Source organism: Lates calcarifer, linkage group LG14, assembly GCF_001640805.2.
Source record: "Lates calcarifer isolate ASB-BC8 linkage group LG14, TLL_Latcal_v3, whole genome shotgun sequence".
NCBI classification, from domain to species: Eukaryota; Metazoa; Chordata; class Actinopteri; family Centropomidae; genus Lates; species Lates calcarifer.
The window spans coordinates 2,789,078-2,807,557 of NC_066846.1; the positions used below are offsets into that span (position 1 = coordinate 2,789,078).

The following is an 18,480-nucleotide window of genomic DNA, read 5'->3' on the forward strand; positions in this document are numbered from 1 at the left end:
AGAGATAAAATACCACAACATAAAGGGTCAGTTCATCCAAATCCTCAACCTCTACAGATGAATCTATCAGCCGCTAGAGAGAAAATATGTTTTATTGTTATTCTGATGAATTGATGCTTTGAATTAATTAAACCTCATATTTGTACAATTTGCAAATGTACGATTTTGGTGCACCTAAGTGGTAGCATAAAAAAATCGTAGCACTGGTAACATTTTGACATACAATTCAGTGATTTAAATGATTTCTTAAGACAATACCTGTTCATAGCAACTACAGCATGGTTAAAGTTCGGGGAAGCTAAAGGTTCCCTGTGATATTTTTGACCTCTAGAAGCACTCTGGCGCTGTTTTTCTATAACTGGGATCCTGTTTTGCATGTACTACTCATTCTTGCTGATGGTATCACACTATTCCACCGATCTATAGGTAGCAATGTGCCAACAAAGACAAGGAAGAGGCTTGTAAGCTTGTGAACATGGATGTAAATAAGGCTGGATTTAAAACAGTTTTGAAAAAATTGCTTTGCGAATGTTTTAAGAGGAAGGAAACACGTTGGAAACATTTGTTAGAACTCAAAGATGCATTCAAGGATACATTTAAGAAAACTACAGAGGGGGCCTTTAAAGAGGTTGAAATTGAAGCAGCACATGCCGAGATATCTTGTCATTTAATCCCTACCGCTAGTCATTCCCAAAAAAACATTCCCATAATGCAGCTGGAAATGACTTTTGCTAAACGCCCTCTGTCTGATATACACCCACATTTTCAAGTATCAAGCCCAAGGTTTGCCCTTTTTTTCCCTTCTAGCTCAGACTTTAAAAAGCTCCTCTGGAGTCACAGAAGACATTACACAACAGTTTCACAGGCTGTATAGTACTGCTCATTAGAAGTAAACTGAACCTCGTGTAAAATTGCTGCAGTGCCTGTTTAAGCACTTGAGATTATGGGAAGGTCGTGGCTTCGATCAAAAACAAAATCAAACATTAAGTGCTGGATGGTGTGACCATGCTTCACAACCATCCATACCATCCACACCCTTTCTCTTAGCTGTTCTACAAGGACACACTGCGTCCTGCATTGGCACTGAACGTTAGCGCTGCAGTGTCGTCCAAAATGAATGAATAACAAGGAATTGAAAAAGAAACTGTGAATAGGAAAGCACACAGGATATCAACCTACACCCAGTGGCTCCAAACCAGAGACACAGAGTGAATGGGCTGATCCTATTTCCATTGGAATTATATGATATAAAATCAAAACAAAAACGGTCAGACATCATTTGAAAGAGGTTATAATCACATATATTGTGGATTCTAAATGTAGGGGTTTTAATCATAGCAACTAATGTTTATGCAAATGCTTAAAAGGATTCCTTTCTTTGATAGGAATATATTACAGGTTTCATTTTTGTGTCTGTGCTAAGATTAGAGCATGTGATGCTGCTGCTGTACTTGCTGCTGATCTCGAAATGCACTTTTCCTAATCCGTAGGCATTTTTGCAAAATTTCTGGTGCTCCACATACAACGCCCTTTGGCCACACACACAATTCCTACCCACGTTCCAGTTCTTCAATCCACAGGCAGCCTCTGAACTCCAGTGAATTTCAAAAAAAGCAGGCAGCAGATAAGCTGAAGTTAGAGCCAAGAGGTACAGTAGGTGACTTAAGCTGAGATACGACTGGACTGCCAACTGTGGCAGCCTGTCTAATTGGCAGGCGTTATCGCCGGGGTCCAGGGTTCCTCCCAATCAATGAAGAGATAGGGGGAGATTAGATGTAGTCACTTTTCTCACTTTCTGCTCCAGTCTCCACTCCAAATATCTGCGCAGGATCTGCCATCTCATCTTCTTCCGTCACACACACTCACACATACACACGCACACAATAGTAGAGGGCCAGACAGGATGAGAGCATTTAATTGCATGGGAATGGAGTCGTCTTAATTTCCCTTAGGGACAGGCAGAGAGGCAGATAGAAAGGGGGGTTTGAAAGTGTGTGTTGTGACAGTAGATATCTGGTAATATGAGCTGGGGATCAAGCTGCTGCTTAAACACACCTCCAGGCCTGGCAGGAGGGGTTTGATGGAAGCTCAGGTTCAGTGCTGCTTGCCTGAAATGATGAGTGTAGGCGTCTGTGTGTGCTGTTGCTGTTGTGGGGAGAGTATTGTGCATTCTTCTGTGAAAGTCAGTACACGTGGGCTGTGTGTGTAGGGTTATGTGGACGTTGTGCTCACAGTTGATGATCAAATACTTTGATCCATCTAACTAAATATCAGTATGCAGCCGTGTGTTTACTTCCCTCTTTTCAGCGTCCAAAATATGAGCGATCACGTTCATGATGTGCCCCTACACGCATACAAAGACACACATACGTGAGTGCACTTTGATCAATAGTGCTAATCACATCAGAAAACCGCAGACGAGTGGGTCTGTAAGCTCTGTGAGGGGATTACACGCGGTGTGAAGGGATCACACGGAAAAGGTGTGAGGGGCCTCGGGGTAATCAATAGGACTTGAGGCAATTAGAGAGAGAGGTGAGTCTTCAGACAGAGACAATGTCACCCTCTCTTTCTCTCTCTCCATCGCTTCATTGAGAGCTCCATTAAAGATCCGCTCAAGACCCTTTGCAGGAGAGGGCTCCCAAGGACCCTTGACACACTTCAACACCAATAGAGTCGTAAATAAACTTTGAGACTGGAGGCTCGGCGTGCTCTCCCTCAGCAATTTTCTTCCACAGTCGTCTCTAGAGGGCTGTCGGCTGGGCAAGTGTTTGCACAAGTCCATTTTCTTGTTGAGTGCTTAGTGTGTGGTCTAAATGAAGGTTCAAGTATATGCTAAAAGTGATTTTAGTCCAAAAAGCTTACTTTTTAACAGCACTCATCTGCTGGATCTTTGCCAGCCATCATCATCAGATAAAAGAGTTTAGACTCTACAATAGAGGTGTTCATGGGCCTGGGCGATACGGGCAAAAATGATATCACAACAAGAATTTTCATATCCGTTGATATCAATACTGGGCGTATATGGAAACATAATGCATTCCATGGCAGTTGTGGCAAGGTGGTACTGGAGTCAACAGAATAGTTGGGACCAGTAAGAGAATCAGTCGTGCCCTAACATCATGCTGTTCTAAACATTGAGACAGTTGCTTTCTCGTGTGCTCACTGAGGCATGTTTTCAGTGGGAAATGATAATGTATATGTCACAGCACATGTAGTACTGAAGAAATGATTTGTTGTTGCATTAAGGAGAATTTATAGCTACTAAGAGTCAAAGTAATAGCAGCTACTAACAGGCCACAACATGTACTAGGCACATTAAATAAAGGATGCGGGCCTCCCCTTCAGTGGGTGATGATACAATTTTCTCTTGTCCTTTGCTAAACCATGCTCTGACAACGCTTGGCGTTAATTGCAGATTATTTTTCCTTGCTTCCCTCCTCCACCTCTCTTTCTTCCTTCTCCTTGGCGTTGTGACATCTCTTGACGTCTGGCAACCAATCAATAGGTCCAGCGTCAACCTCTGACCCTGAATCTTAGCTTAGCATTAAGGAATGAACTACATAGTCAGCAACTACGAATCTACGAACTGAACCAGTGATTTTACCTTGTAGTCCACAATTCATCGTATAACAAAAAATGTGGATGGATGCTGGAGGGGTGTAGAACAGGATGAGTAGAAAATAGGTACAGAAAGAAATGCAGTATTTTTTGTGTAGAATCATATCTGTCTCTGGCATCCAATCTGGTGGAGACAAGTGTATTTTGAAGTTGAAGACATTTCTTAGTCCATTAAGGGCTTATCTAAATCTGATCCCATTTTGGAAACTATGCCTCCAGGTAATTAAGCTTATTTTTTTGAAAGACACACACTAAGAAAATACCTTTTTTTTGCACAACTTAACATGGCATCACTGCAACACCCCCCATCCATGGCTTATAAAACTTAGCAATTCTCTAAGTTGCAGGGCATCACCTGGAGGAGTACCATCAGGCTCAGAGAGCATCAAAGACATACCACCCTCTGAGTGTCCTCAATTATGTCTTTAGCCACTAGTTAGCATGGCAACTCCTCAGGGATGATTTCCTGCCTGATATCAGAACTAAAGAACAGATTATAATAACAGGGTATTTTCTGCTCCGTAATAAGAGGGGCAGTGGACTGTTTTAATTTGACTGTGCTTTAAACAAATGAGAATGGTTTTTAAATGACACCAGGGACTCTCCAGTTGCTGGACTGGTCATTGCTACAGCTCTTTATGCTTTGCACAATTAGTTACAATTTATTAATGTATTTTTATGATGTGTTTTAGTATGTAATAAAATGTGTGTCTCCACACTGAAGTAATCCAAAATGATTATGGAGCATTAATATTCAAATTTGCCACTTTTTATGATGTAACCACACATCACAAAACAAAAACAAAACAGAAAAAGTAGAAATATACACCGATCAACCACAACAGTAAAACCACTGATATGACGTGAATGACATTTGTCATCTTGTTTCAATGCAGTGTTCTGCTGGGAAACTTTGTTGCAGAACAAGCAACCCCCCCCCCCACCACCCACAATGGCAGGATAATGCAGCCATCACACTGTTAAAACTGCTCAGAAATGGCTCGATGAACACGACAAAAAGAGCGAAGTGTTGACCTGTTCTTGACTTGTCCATGTCCCAATGGGTGAGAGCTGTTTTGGTGGTGTGAAGGAGACCTACACAGTATTCTACACAGTATTAAGCAAGTCCCACAGATGCTCAGTCAGATTGGCATTGGGGAGTTTGGAGGCCAAGTCAATGCCACGGGCAGTTTGTGTCATGTAACATCCATATGAATGACAAGACCCAAAGTGTCCCAGCAGAATAGTGCATTGTAACCAGATTATCAACATGATTCCCTTCACTTGTCAATGGTTTTAGTGTTGTGACTGATCAGTGTATCCTCCTTGTTTACTGTTATCTCCTTTACTGAGAAATTAAGACAGGTCTAGAAGGACATGGAGCGTAGAAGAAACAAGATTAAGCAAAGTTCCAGTGGGATTCAATCCCCAGCCAGGAGAGATTGTAAAGTCAAAAAGTGAAATATCACAGTATTCACTTAATAAATGAGCACAGCACTGACAAGACCAAAAAATATTGCTGGAGGCAAAGAGATACATCAACCACAGGCGATAGAATCTGTCTAGAGGATGGGAAGAGCTTAAGCATTTCTTTATACATAGAGCAGGAGGGGTCAAAAGTAGAGATAAGGACTTAACGAACCAGCTTAAGGAATCAGCCTTCGCTTTAACAGGTCTTTTATGGCCCTTGCCCTGCTTTAAATCTTTATCAGTCTTTGAAGTTTTGGGAAAATAGCTAAGTTACAACATCAGCAAAGGGTTGTTTTTTAATCATTCCGTAAAGGATGCAGAATGATTAGTAAAGCCTGTTGTTCTGTATAGATAAGAGATCCAAGACAGGACCTGTCCTAGGCCCCTCACCCACCTCCATATGTATCCATCACATATTCAAAGTGTGAGTGCTCATTTCATTGGATGTTTTTGAACCTGCAGTACTTGTAGATTAGTAGTGCCCACCCCAATTGTAAGCTTGAAAATTCAGAAGTCAGAACAAGACCTTGTAAAGAGAATTGTTTCTTAGTGTGTCTGCAAGCCACTGTGCATTATAGTGGAAGCACACTGTGATTCATGGATTGAATTTAGGTTTTACTGCAGTACAGAAGGTCCTGTTCCACAGCAAGAACAATTCCAGTACAAGCTCTGTTAACAACCTACATTTGCTGTCTGAAATGTAACCAAACTGATGCATAAACGCTACACAGCAACTGCGTCTCAGACTGCGCCAAAAACAAATTGACAGTAGTTCTGAAAATGCCTTTAGTCACCTAGAGATGAGATGGAAAAGAAGAAAGCCAGATAAAAGTAAAGCCCAAAAGAACAAAGTAAGAAGAAAAGACACTGAGACGAGTAAACACAGACATGAGTGAAAAGGTTTCAAAAAGAAGAACAATGGGGAAAAAGAGTAATAGACTGAATGATACTGCAGATTTACTGTCAGCACTTCGGTGATTGGCAGTTCAAAGAGCTTCAAAGAGAAAGGCGAGATATTCAGATGTGGTCACATTATGATATTCCTGTGATGAAGAACAATTTTTGTAATTTCAGAGAATATCCTATTCTTTCCCATGACTGACAGTGGAATAGCTGTTTGCTTGTCTCTTCGACGATCTTTTTCTGTCAACTGAGTCCCGTGCTTTCCCTGGAAAAAAAAATTATATACATATATATATATATATATATATATATATATATATATATATATAATGGTAATTTTCTCTGAGGCAAATTTGCCTTCTTTGTCCAGTGTTATCACTAAAGAGTGGGCCTTGAAAGTAATTATGAACAAAATGATGGTGAAAGCAGTTCAACAGTAATAGAAGCCACTCTGCTAATGGAAAATAACCAAAAGCAGATGGAGATGAATAAGCACAGAGGAGAAATTGCTATGTATTCTACCTCTGTTTGTGAACGTTTATGCATGATCACACCTGGAAAAGAGCTTTCAACACAGCCTTTTGTTGATGTTACAGATTTATGCTGACTAATACCAAGTTTACGTTGATTGTGCAAGTGCACACAGTTTGCATAAGTCAGTGTATAGGAGGTGGTATTGTGTAAAGCAACAGCATTGTACATCTAAAGGATGCAACCCTATCACCAGACAAGAGCTTCTTTATTGGATGATTCTGCAAAACCACCCACCTAAACATGCGGACCAATCACACCCCGTCCATGGAAACAACACTCCCCCAGTAGGTCAGTGCACCCAAACAGACCAACATGTTGACCTGACCTCCAACTCCCAGGTCCAATCTGATTGAGCTTCTTTGGGATGTGCTGGAACAAGCCAGATCCATTGCACCCCACAACCCACAGGACCCAACGGATCCGCTGCAAGTGACCCGTGCCAGACACCACAGGCCACCCCCAGTGGGAGTGAGCCAATGAGTCAGGGCTGTTTTGATGGCATGATGGGGACCTACACAGTACTTGGGAGGTAAAGTTATTTTTTTGGGCTTTTTCGCCTTTATTGGACAGGACAGTGGAGAGGAGACAGGAAACAGGGAGAGAGAGTGAGGGAATGACACACACGACCTGGAGTTGATCCAGGGACCAGCTGCTCAGGGTGCTTAGGCCCATGTGGTACGCACCCCAACCGTTCGGCTATGGGGGCGCCCCCGAGGGAGATAGTTTTAATGTTGTGGCTGATCAGTGTATATACTTACAATCTGGCCAGGTCAGCACCCTGAGCTCTTTGTTGTGTTCCTGAACAGTTTTTGTGGTGTGATGGGAGCACTGTCCTGCTGGGGAGGCCAGCTGCTGACACTTAACAGGCTTGATGTGTCCACCCCGGCTCCTTTCTGTCTGATTAATCATCAATAATTCAGTAAGTTTACAGACATACTTTGGTGGAGCACTTTGCTCTCAGCCTCGGGGGGATTGAACGAAGTGTTTGTCCATTCTCTATTTGAGGAACTGGCTGTGTGAAAACACTTGAAAATAGAAAGTTAAGCCAGTCTCTTGTGTATATGGCTCCCACAGACGTGTCGCTGACAAGCAGAGTTGAGCTCTGGGGCATCTACAGAAATTGCAGGTTTTCCTTTTTCTTGAAACAAAAATAAAAGGCATGCAAAGTGACCTTTTGACACAGCTTGTCATGGACTAAAATGTGTTCCAGGGCTGTGAACTACGCCAGAGAAACCACAGCTTAACCACATGAGAACCAGCAATTCCCATGTTGTTTCCTCTTCCTCCTCCTTCCCTCTATCCCTGCTGTACTGTAGAGAAGCAGTCTTTCCTTTATCCTCTGCCCAGGCACTGATCTGGGACCTGTGCATAGGCTGATAAGGAGATTGGAGCGCATGGTGCAATGGTGTACTGAGGACAGTTGGAAGCGAGGCTAGTGCTAATACTTGCTGGAGGGGACTTTGGGTTCCACTACAGAGGTTCAGTCCACCCACACAGTCATAGAGACACAGTGTTCTATTTCTGAGTCTACATGCTTCTTTGAAGCATCAGGAAGGCAGGTGCTAGGTCATGATGCTCAGTCAAAGAGTCAGGAAGCAACTGATTTAGACTCAGACACAACAGAATTTAGTTCATTAGAAGTCACAGAGAAAAGTTTGATACTGGATTTTACTCAGAAGTATACACATGTAAGAATCCACAACAGCCAGAGTTCATGCAGTTTCTCTAGGAACTGAGAACTAGATATCGACACAGTGCGAGACAGACATGGCGCATGTGAGGCAGCAGGCACCAGGCCATGGTGGAGTTAGATTTCCTTTATGTTATGACACATCAGATGCTGCGCTCTCTGTCTCTTTCACAGCTTATCAGTTCTCCCTGTATCAGCAGTCTGTGAGTATCAGGGAACAAAAGAGCACATAAAGAATAGCAGACAATGGTTTAGTCTTGCTCACTGTCTGGGACATAACTATGAAGAAGCATTAGCCATAGAGGAGAAGAAAACCCATGATAACAGACCTTAAAGTCAAGAGGAAATGACATTTCATTACCATCTTATTTCTGGAATATGTATGACAGGCTGTATTTCTGGTTGAAACAGGATGTAGGGATTATGGATAATAACGGGTGTTGCAGGGAGCACACTACATCATGAAGTAACCACTAAAACATGCTATTTTAGTCAAAGTCAAAAAGATGTGATTTGCTTAACACAGGAAAATACCTTACTGTTTACTGTTATCTGCTTGATTGTCAATTAAAATATGTGCCGTTAGTATGTAAAACTTTAACTAGCGAGGTGTTGTTTATTTAATTGGGTCCTAAGATCCATGCTTTATTATTGCACAGACTGGTTGTAGCACTTTTACCTTGTAACAATCAGTTATACTACCACAATGGTTTACTGGTCTTTTTTTTTTCATGTTAGCAAATGGTTGCAGGTCATATATCTGGCTACTTGATGAACAAAATAGTGCATTGATGTGGTGTTGGAATAATCCAGAAAATGACTGAAAAGAAAATGACTGCCCGATTGGGAAAAAATTTATGTGAACCTCCCCTGAGGTTAGAAGAAAAAAATTAATATGCAATTTGCAGAGCTGTTGGCATCGAATACAAAGAAACATGCTGGACAAAAGTAAATGTTTGGTTGATGGTAAAACACTTTTGATTAATGGTGCAAATTCACACATTGCGTATTAATTTTCTTGTTAAAATTTCATTTGTAATAAGGTATTAGGTTGTAAGCATTATTTGCCGTCGATGTAAAGTAACCTAGAGTAGTTAGACCGCTTATTTTTTTAGCAGTAACCCGGATAACAAGTCAGCAATATTTCAGTGGTTCCAGCATCAAACAGCTATCATCGAGTTGCTAAAACGCTCTGAGCAATAAACTACAACACATCTTTGTAGCGACCATGTTGTTTTCCACATTCTGACTTTAAAGCATGTGAACACATCAAAGTTGGAAGAACCACTTCCTTACTCTGAAACTATGAGCATCCGAGGAGCATGTTAATGCAGCATTCGTCTGAGGAAAGTGTCTGTCTCTTTAGCTGCTACAAATGCTTCCACTGTGTTCACCAGCTAACATTGTCTGCCTGCTGACTTGTGCTAGTAGTGTATAGTTGATTTATCAGAGCTGGAAGTGGAAATGATGAGAGTGGTGGCACTGCACTGAAACAGTGACGTTGCAGGCTGTTAAACTGTAACAATGAGCTAAAGGATCCTAAAGGGATCTGTAGAACTAAGTTATGATTCTCTGTGGGTCTGTTACTATGTGACATTACTATCACATCACACATGGTCATTTGACCTATTGCTAATATGAAAGCATTAATAAGCCTGCCATGTGCAGTCCCTCTGCTTGATGGGTATTTGGAGGTAATAGGATAAGTATTTTCACAAACACTGGAAGGAAAGGGGGGCACTGGGGGCCTAACAGCTCATTTTTGCCCCAGACTGCCCTTGCAGGTTAATGTGTATCTACGTTGGCAGGGCAGATATTTGCCTTCACAATAATGATCATGTTCTCTGGGCTTCACTGTTGCATTGCCTTCTCCTCCATCCACCCTGTCTCTGACAAAGCATATTCCATCCACAAAGCTACTGCTACAGGTGCCTGCAGAGCCTAAATAAATCAGATCGCCACAGTCTATTCAGATTATAGCATAACATTAGCTGTGATCATCTTTGACCTAGCATTGATCGCAGCTATTGACCCATATGCTCCGTCCATCTGGGCTCTTACGCTGGTCCTCCTGTGCTACGATGGAGCCCCACAGGGACCAGCACCGCCACTCCCAGCCCTTCACAGGCTGGGCCTAAATGGATTGACCTGACCTGGATCCACCAATTCAGATCAATAATCAGCGAGCCAGAGCCACCGACTCACACTGCTATCTGCTGGCTCACCCTGGAGGGAGACTGGGCTCTGAACTATCCGTCATGCGGCTTTTGCAGGGATGTAAATGCTGCCCCTGTGCTTGTCTCAGAGTTTTTTTAGAGCTCTGCGTGTTTGCTGCAGTCTAGAGTTTAATGGGGCTTGGTTAATATTTCAGTGCGACTGAAGTACTGTAAAAGCAGGGAAGACATCAGTGGAAAACAGAAGGGAAGAAAAAACAGGAGGAGGAGAGTATGAAATCAGTGTTTTTCAGCTTTTTATGTGTAACACAATGTGTCATGAAATTTTTGAATTAATGTGTCATTAAAGATAATTTGAATCAGTGTTTGTATGGTGTGCAGAGGCAGCCACTGCCAAAGGAAAGACATATCAGCTTTGACGTAGCACTTTAACTGGCCTAGTTGTTTAAATGTGGTGTCTAAAAATAAATATGACTGTCACTAATCCCTTTATAATGTCCCCCTCCTGATTAAAGCGAGCCAAGTTTAGCTCCACGCGATCCAATTTTTGACGTCTCCCAGTAGGTCTACGCTTAGAGAACTGTCACACAGGCAAAAACATAGCGGCCACATCAGATTTTTTAATATAGAGACAATATACCGGAGGCTCTTTCATAGATCTACCAACAATACTAGCTTGGTGAGATGTAATGCTGTGCACAAAACAAAATAAAAACCAGCTCCACAGGCTGCAGACAAGGCGACATCACTCATATCAAACAGTAACAATGGACAGTATTTTCTAGTTTTCTCTCATCCCAACCCCGCATCCATCCATTTTTCCATTTATCCACCCGTCCCTTTAACTCTGAATTGTTCATCCACCCTGTCTAAAACTATCCCTCCATCCATCCATCATCCATCCATTATCAGTGGGTAGTTCCTTTCTTCCCTACTTCTGCCAACTCACTCTTTGTTTTCTCTCTTTTTCTATTCATCTCTCCACCTCCACCATCCATCAAAGTCCCTTCCCATGTCTCTTTCCTTCTCTTTTTATAGCTCTCTGTCTTTTCCTTGTTCATCCTGTTCCTAGTGGTTTTCCGCCTTTTTAGGAACTCAGAGTTCTGACCAGAAGAATCAAGGCCTAAGTTTAGTCCCTTCGTCAAAGTTCCTGGCTACAAAAACTTTATTTTCTATTTAATTCAATGCATAAAACACTTAGCAAATCAGTGATACTTTCTAGTGTTGTGGAGTTTCAGTCTTCTTTTCCACCTCTGCATATCTCCCCTGCAGGCATTTATTACATGCTTTCAAACATCACTGTCGCACAAGAGAAAATTACTAGGAACAACGCGTGACTCTGTGCTGCTGTTGCTCAAATTCAGCTTTCCACCCTCACATATCTGCACGGACTCTGACATAAACTTTGTCACCTGCCCTTTGTTCACAGGGGTCTTTATGCACAGACCATTTGAGGATACACACTCCAACATTTTATAGCTGCCCTCTGATACCTGGCTTCTGGAGGTAAACAGGGCCAAAAAAGTCGGCGTTCATAGAGTTTGCAAGCGCGTGCGTGTATTCAGCGTCTGATTCGCAAAGACAGCAGCTTATTATGCAGTCACCCTCCAGACTGTGCCAGGTTCTGAACCTCCAAGAGGCACTCTGCAAGTGAAGGAGAGCTCAAAGGCCTGATCAGAAGTGGGATGAAGGAGATGAAGTATAAGACAGGTCAAAGACACACAAAAGAAGAGGAAGAGAGGAGAGGGGCAGAGGAGAAACAGAGATGGATGGAGCAGGTGGAGGTGGAGGTGGTGTTGACATGGATGTTAAAACTGAGCCAAAGTTTAGTTGCAGTCTGTCGTGATTTTACATTGATTGTTCAGTTCAGGTTCACGGTGGATGAACACAAAGCACAATTCCCAGTCCACTGTTCTTCTGCATTACAGTAATCACATATTTGTTGATTAATAATTGTCTAATGGCTTCATTTTGTTTCTAATAATCAGGTTTTAGTTCTATATAGGTCTATATTTTAGATTCATTTCTGTCATTTCTGCAGAGAATTTGCATGATCCTCTCTTAAATGAATATACGAGGAGTGAGACACACACTGCACAACTAACAGACAAACTCCATCCCGCTGCGACTGTTTGATACATAATGCACGCGTGTTTGGGGCAGAGTGCGTCACATCTTCAACCTCAAAAATCTGCGCAAACCCCTCAGTCCGTCTGGCGCTCGGTCTTTTAAACATGCTAGTTTGCTCGGCATATTTTGACACTGCTCTCCTGATTGACTCCGCTTCGTCTGACTCATCCTCCACCGCTTAACACACAAACAGTTCTCTACAGTCTCCTCTCTGATGCTCTCCGTGTTGTGGTGTGGTTTCCTCTCTTCCAGTTGATGCATATTTGACTTATCATTATGTCAGCATTAATTCCTTGGTTTGGTTTCTGAGTTTAGTTCTTGGGTCTTCATAGTTCCTGAAACTATTCAGTCATTTCTATTTCCTCTCATTCCCTGCTGTCTTTCTCTGCTTCTTCCCTTCATTTCTTTTCCCCCCTTTTCCTCACCTCTCTCAGCTTTAGTTTTGTTTTTCCCATTCTGTCAACTCTCAGTTTTCTCCTCAGCTGTCTCTATTATATTTAACTATATTTTTGCTGTCATCTCTTCCTTTACTCCCCAGCCATCTCATCTCTCTTTCTGTCCCATGTGTAGTGACCTCTGTCCTGCACTAACACCATCATAAATATTAACACCACAATAGATACTATTTATATTGCAGCTGCCCTCCTCCTTCTCTCTGTCCTTTCCTTGCTCATTCTTTTTTGCCTCTTTTCATTTCATCCTCCCTCTAATTCCTCGTCTTCCTCTGTAACTGCAGATGAGAGACCACGAGCAATGAGCACGCTCTTTTCCCTGTGTGTGTGTGTGTGTTTGTGTGTATGGTTGTTGAAGAAAGAGTTTTAAAAGAAGACAGGGGAATGGAGTGATAAATAAGAAAACAAGAAAAATTGACTGGCATCATCAACAAATAATATATGGTACAGCTGTGGGTGTGTGTCTCTATGTTGCAGAACTATCTAGAATTTTGTGGTCTCATAATAATAGCATGTGTATTTGCACCCAAACTACACATTTGATGAATTACAGGACATGGTTAGCAAGTGTTTTGTGTGTGTGTGTGTGTGTGTGTGTGTGTGTGTGTGTGCTGGTTGTTGATAACTACCCATAGCCAGACTCGCAGCCCTCTCTGAGGATTATTCCCCTACACTTAAGTTCCAGCCACACTTCATAGGGAACATGTAGAATAAATCCATAAACTTCAAAGGAAAATGTAAGTGTTGAGGTAACGTGCAGAAATACAGCAGCAGCTAATTTTAATCCCTCATCCCCAGGCAGATACATTATTCCTTAACTACATTAGTCACATTTATGATGGGATTTCTATATTTCAGAGTGAGACTGACATACATTTGATATATTTTAGGAGTCGAGCGGCTGAACTGTATTTCGACTTGTATCTTAGGTTTTACCCATCTATGTGCTGAAGATGACTGTTGCCCCCAGAAGTAATGCTTGTCACATTGGATCTATTCAGGTGGGCTTGCAGTTCTGTTAAAGCTCCAACAAAACCTTGATGTGTTTTGCTAAAGTAAGCTTTTCCTGCGAGGAAGGGATTTAAGGAAACAACAGGTGTTGCATCACTGTCATAATGATGTAACACCGCTGTGTCTGCGGGATTTGGAGGTAGACTGTACAGAACCTGCTGGAACAAAGCAAATGAGACTGTCGTATAAAAATAAAAAAAAATGGAGCCCATAGGTCGTCTGTACAGCAGCTTATTACGAACCAGTTTGTTTTGTTGTTAAGTGACATCTAGTCTCTGTCGTAATTATGACGGGAACAAAGTAAGCGACGTAGCATGAAGAGCAACCAAGTCCATGTTAGGAGGAGGCTGGGGTGGATGGATGAGTCAAAACACAGGATTTTCACACAAGAGGCTACTGTTTGGTTCCCGTTTGAAGCCAGTGGTTATTGTTGTTTCTTTAATCCATGATCGTTCCAGAAACCAATTTTTACCCCAATCACAATCTTTTCCTCAACCTAAGTAAACCTAACCAAACTGAGACTGATCAACAGCTTTATTGATAACAGCGAGCATTAACTGGTCTGACTGAATATCTCTGGCCACAGGATTTCAGCTAGTATCATGTATGCTTTTGCTTAAAAACACTCACAGCTTCCTGTATTTCATCTGCCTTTTTCTTGCTGTTCCATAGATGAACTAGTGTTTTTATTGATGACAACATTTTCCCAGGGAAGACAAACTCCCTACACCACGCTGTATGAGTTTTCATAATCTTGTGGAGGTGGAATTATTTCATATTGTGGAAATGTCTCACAGAAAAGCAAAGAGGACATAAATTCATATGACAAAGTTGCAAATTATTATTTCAACAAAGAGACAGTATTGGGTGATATATCTAACACTGGTATTGTTACAAAATATCTTCTTATACACATTATCACTATTCTGTTTCTCTCATGCTCACACACACAGATGCACACACACTCTATCATCCACACTCAAGCAAATTCCCCAATTCACAATTTCTCTTCTCTGCACCCTTTTGCCATCTCCTAGCTTCTCTCTCTCAGTTTTTCACTTATCTTCTCCCCAGTTCCATGGAAAGAGAGGGGGAGAAAAGAAACTCAGGGGTGAAAGAAAAAGCGAGCGAGAGGCAGAGAGGGGGAGAGTGAAGTGATGAAAGTCAAGATCTAAAACTGGAAAATTGATCTTTTTCTTCAGGACTCCTCTTCTTTTGACTGCAAACGGCACTGAATATAAATTGATAAATTTGCCAGGCTGTACTTGCTATGACACCCAAGGCAAGCTGGGAATAAGATATGGCTCCCTGGCATAGATACAGAGCAAGCAGAGGAGATCTCAGAAGAAAAAGAACATCTCGGATTATGTCTAGTTTCATATGTCATTTACAGACTGCTGGGAAGTGATCTATGTGCTCCTCATTTGTACTGAGACTCAAATTCAGCTTTGCTGGTGAGGAAAAGAAGAAATGTACATTTATTTAAATTCATTTATTTATTTTGGAGTGACAGCACCCGCTATATTAGAGGTGTGAACTTTTGGTTCCAACTGACATTTACCAACTGCAGTAGTGGTTTTGAGTTTCCCTAATTATATTGATTTTACAGCCAGAAGACTAGAGGGGATATCTAGAAAATGTAAATGAAAGTTTAAAAACTGGACTACTTTTATTCAGTAGGGCAGTCTGTGCTTTGACTGGGCTTCTTTTGTCAGTCATATCTGTCAGCAGTGGCGCTGAAGTTTAGAGGGCAAACTGCTCTAAGTTCTGATGGTCTGGTCAGTTGCTATCGCCGCATCTGGACCAATGAAATGAATACAGCTAATGCAAAGAATTGACATTAACACCTTATGGGAAACATTAGCAGTACAAAACCAACCGGAATGGTTGGACCTTCCAAATGGTAGCTGATGATAACACTGTATGGACTTATGGAAAAAGGGGAAAAAACTATCTTGTACAAATGTTAGTATACTTATGTGCTAGGCTAACTAGCTTTAACTTTCTGCATAGCACAGCACAATGGGAACCTCCATCAGTGTTGTCAAGGGACGGATAGCTTAAATTGCTATGTGGGCTTGATGAAAGAAAAAAAAACCCTTTTATATCAATAGGCGTCAGTAAACTATGACATTCTGTAGTCAGTAGTGCACCACAGAAGTTGACCAAATGTCTCCTGTACCACTCCACAGGTCTGAATCTACAAATATGCCCCCAAAATATGTAAAACTATATAAATATACACAGCAGCTACAGGATCAATTTAGTTTAGAAATTCAAATCACAGTTTTCTGTCTCTACCAGACTTATTAGTTTTTATTGAGGTGTTCCTCTGCACTGCACTTTCTGAAATCCTCCTTCTTCTTGAGCTGTCGACATGATGGCTGTTACTGCTCTAACTTGCCAGTTTTTTTCTATTCTATCTAAACAAATAGAACAAAAAGAATAAAACACCCTTCTTCCTGTGTGTGAGAAGTTTTGTCCTAGTGAAAACCCACTAAGCACATATCGAATAGAAGGCTCAAAGTCAGCATTCACTCTCATCTGTCCCAATTGGTTTTACAGCAAGAATCAGAGACGAAGAGAGATGAAAATGTTACACTGACAGCACAAAATACAACCAGTCAGTCACTTGCCAAGCTGAGCTGTCAGTCTGTTTTCAAGCAAACAGTTGATGGCTGCCTGAAAACCTGCTTCACTACCTTGCATAGATGTTGCAAACAGATGTTACTTTATTTTGAAATAGCACTTCAATGTGTTGAAAGTGGAAACACTCGTTCGTCATATCGAGCTCAGACGACATAAAATGTTATTGCATGCTGTTCTGAACAACTGTACATCACCTGGAAAGGATTTACTCCTTAGCTTATTTCCTCCTATCCATTCTGATCTACATTAAAAAAAACACAAAACAACATCTGCAGCACACATGCACCACTTTGTCTTCAGAATTGGAGCCTTGAAAATTGCCAATTTTCACCATCACGCCGACACACAGTGATACTTCATATTCTCCTCAGCTTTGCCAATTTGTCCCTCTGTGGCTCGGGCTAAAATGCTTCTCGTAGGATTGGAGATGGCGCTGGGAATGACAAAGTGCATTATGGTTCGATTATGGCATCCAATATAGAAGACCCGTGTTGCTTTTTTGTTCTTGCTGTTGTCACTTAGTTTGGGAAATTGCATGTGACTTAGAGAATACAAGGAAAAGAAGGCTTTGTGAGCCACTTTCTCTTACTATAAGATGCAATTTAAGTGCACTAATCAAACATTATAATGCACACATTCCTGCACTGAATCTTTGTGATGCATTCAACTTCGATGAATTTTTAGTACTTGGATCTATGGTTTAATTTAGACCATTTTCTACTAAATATTCCCTATGAAAACTATTATTGTGTGGATTATACAGAGAGGAAAGAGATGGTTCTTAAAAACAAAAAAAAAAGAAAAGAAAAAAAACCCTCTGTGAGCAGTGCAAACAAAACTACATTCACCTTCTATATTAGAGTGGTTGCAGCAATCTCACAGACTATCTCTCAACTCATCTCGTATATCTCTGTGCAACTAAAACCAAAACTATCTGCATAGCTGAATACCACAAGTATACAAGGCTTCAATCAAAACGTTCTGAGACTGTTCCTGTTGCGAACGAATGAAGTATGGCACAATAGGCCCAGAATCACCCAACCTTCATGTCGAGGCTCATCACTAATGACAAGAAGTGGGTCTTCTGCTATGACCTGGAGACCAAAGAGCAGTCTTCATGGCGAAAAGAGAGAAAAAGGTTCATCAGGACAGGAGTGTGACCAAGAGCATGCTCATTGTTTTCCTCAGTGTTCGCGAGGTTGTGCAGCGTGAAGCGCCAAGTTCTACTGCACCATTCTGAGAGATCTGAGGGAGGATATTTGGCACAAATTACCTCAACTGCAGAGTGATAGCAACTGGGTTCTCCATCATGACAGTGCACCCAGTAACAGCACGTTTGACTGGACCAACACAACCGCCGCTGCCATATTTGCTGCTTTGGCACCCTGCAACTTCTTCCCCTTCCCTAAAATGAAATTGAAGCTGACGGGGTGCTGTTTGGACACAGTGGAGCAGATGTTAAGTATCATATTCTGAAATGCATTGAACTTTTATTGTAAATGTACAATGACAAGAAAATGAACCAGATTACAGTGGCTATTAATAATTACAATGTCTAATAATGGTCTATATCCATTCTTTATAATGATCGCAAAGAGTCACGCATGTGGTGAACAAAACAGCAGATTTTTTTCTCAGAAAAACACACATGCGAGCCATACTCTTATCTTGCCTGGCTCCGACTATCACTGTATGTATGTGTACACCAGACACGGCTGTCTCCTCCCAAAGCCTGGAGCAGACAGCCTCAGCAGCTTCACGACAGCTGTATCTACAAACTCTGCTGCGTCTGGTGCCGTCTCCACGGCAAAAAAAAAAAAAAAAGTGTCGGATACATCAGAACTATTTT

General features: G+C 41.6%; 1 protein-coding gene across 6 annotated transcripts in view; it reads left to right on the forward strand.

The window, feature by feature from the left end:
- Positions 1–18,480, forward strand: part of sorcs2 (sortilin-related VPS10 domain containing receptor 2) — a 286,509-nt gene that overhangs the window by 127,592 nt on the left and 140,437 nt on the right. The window lies entirely within an intron of this gene.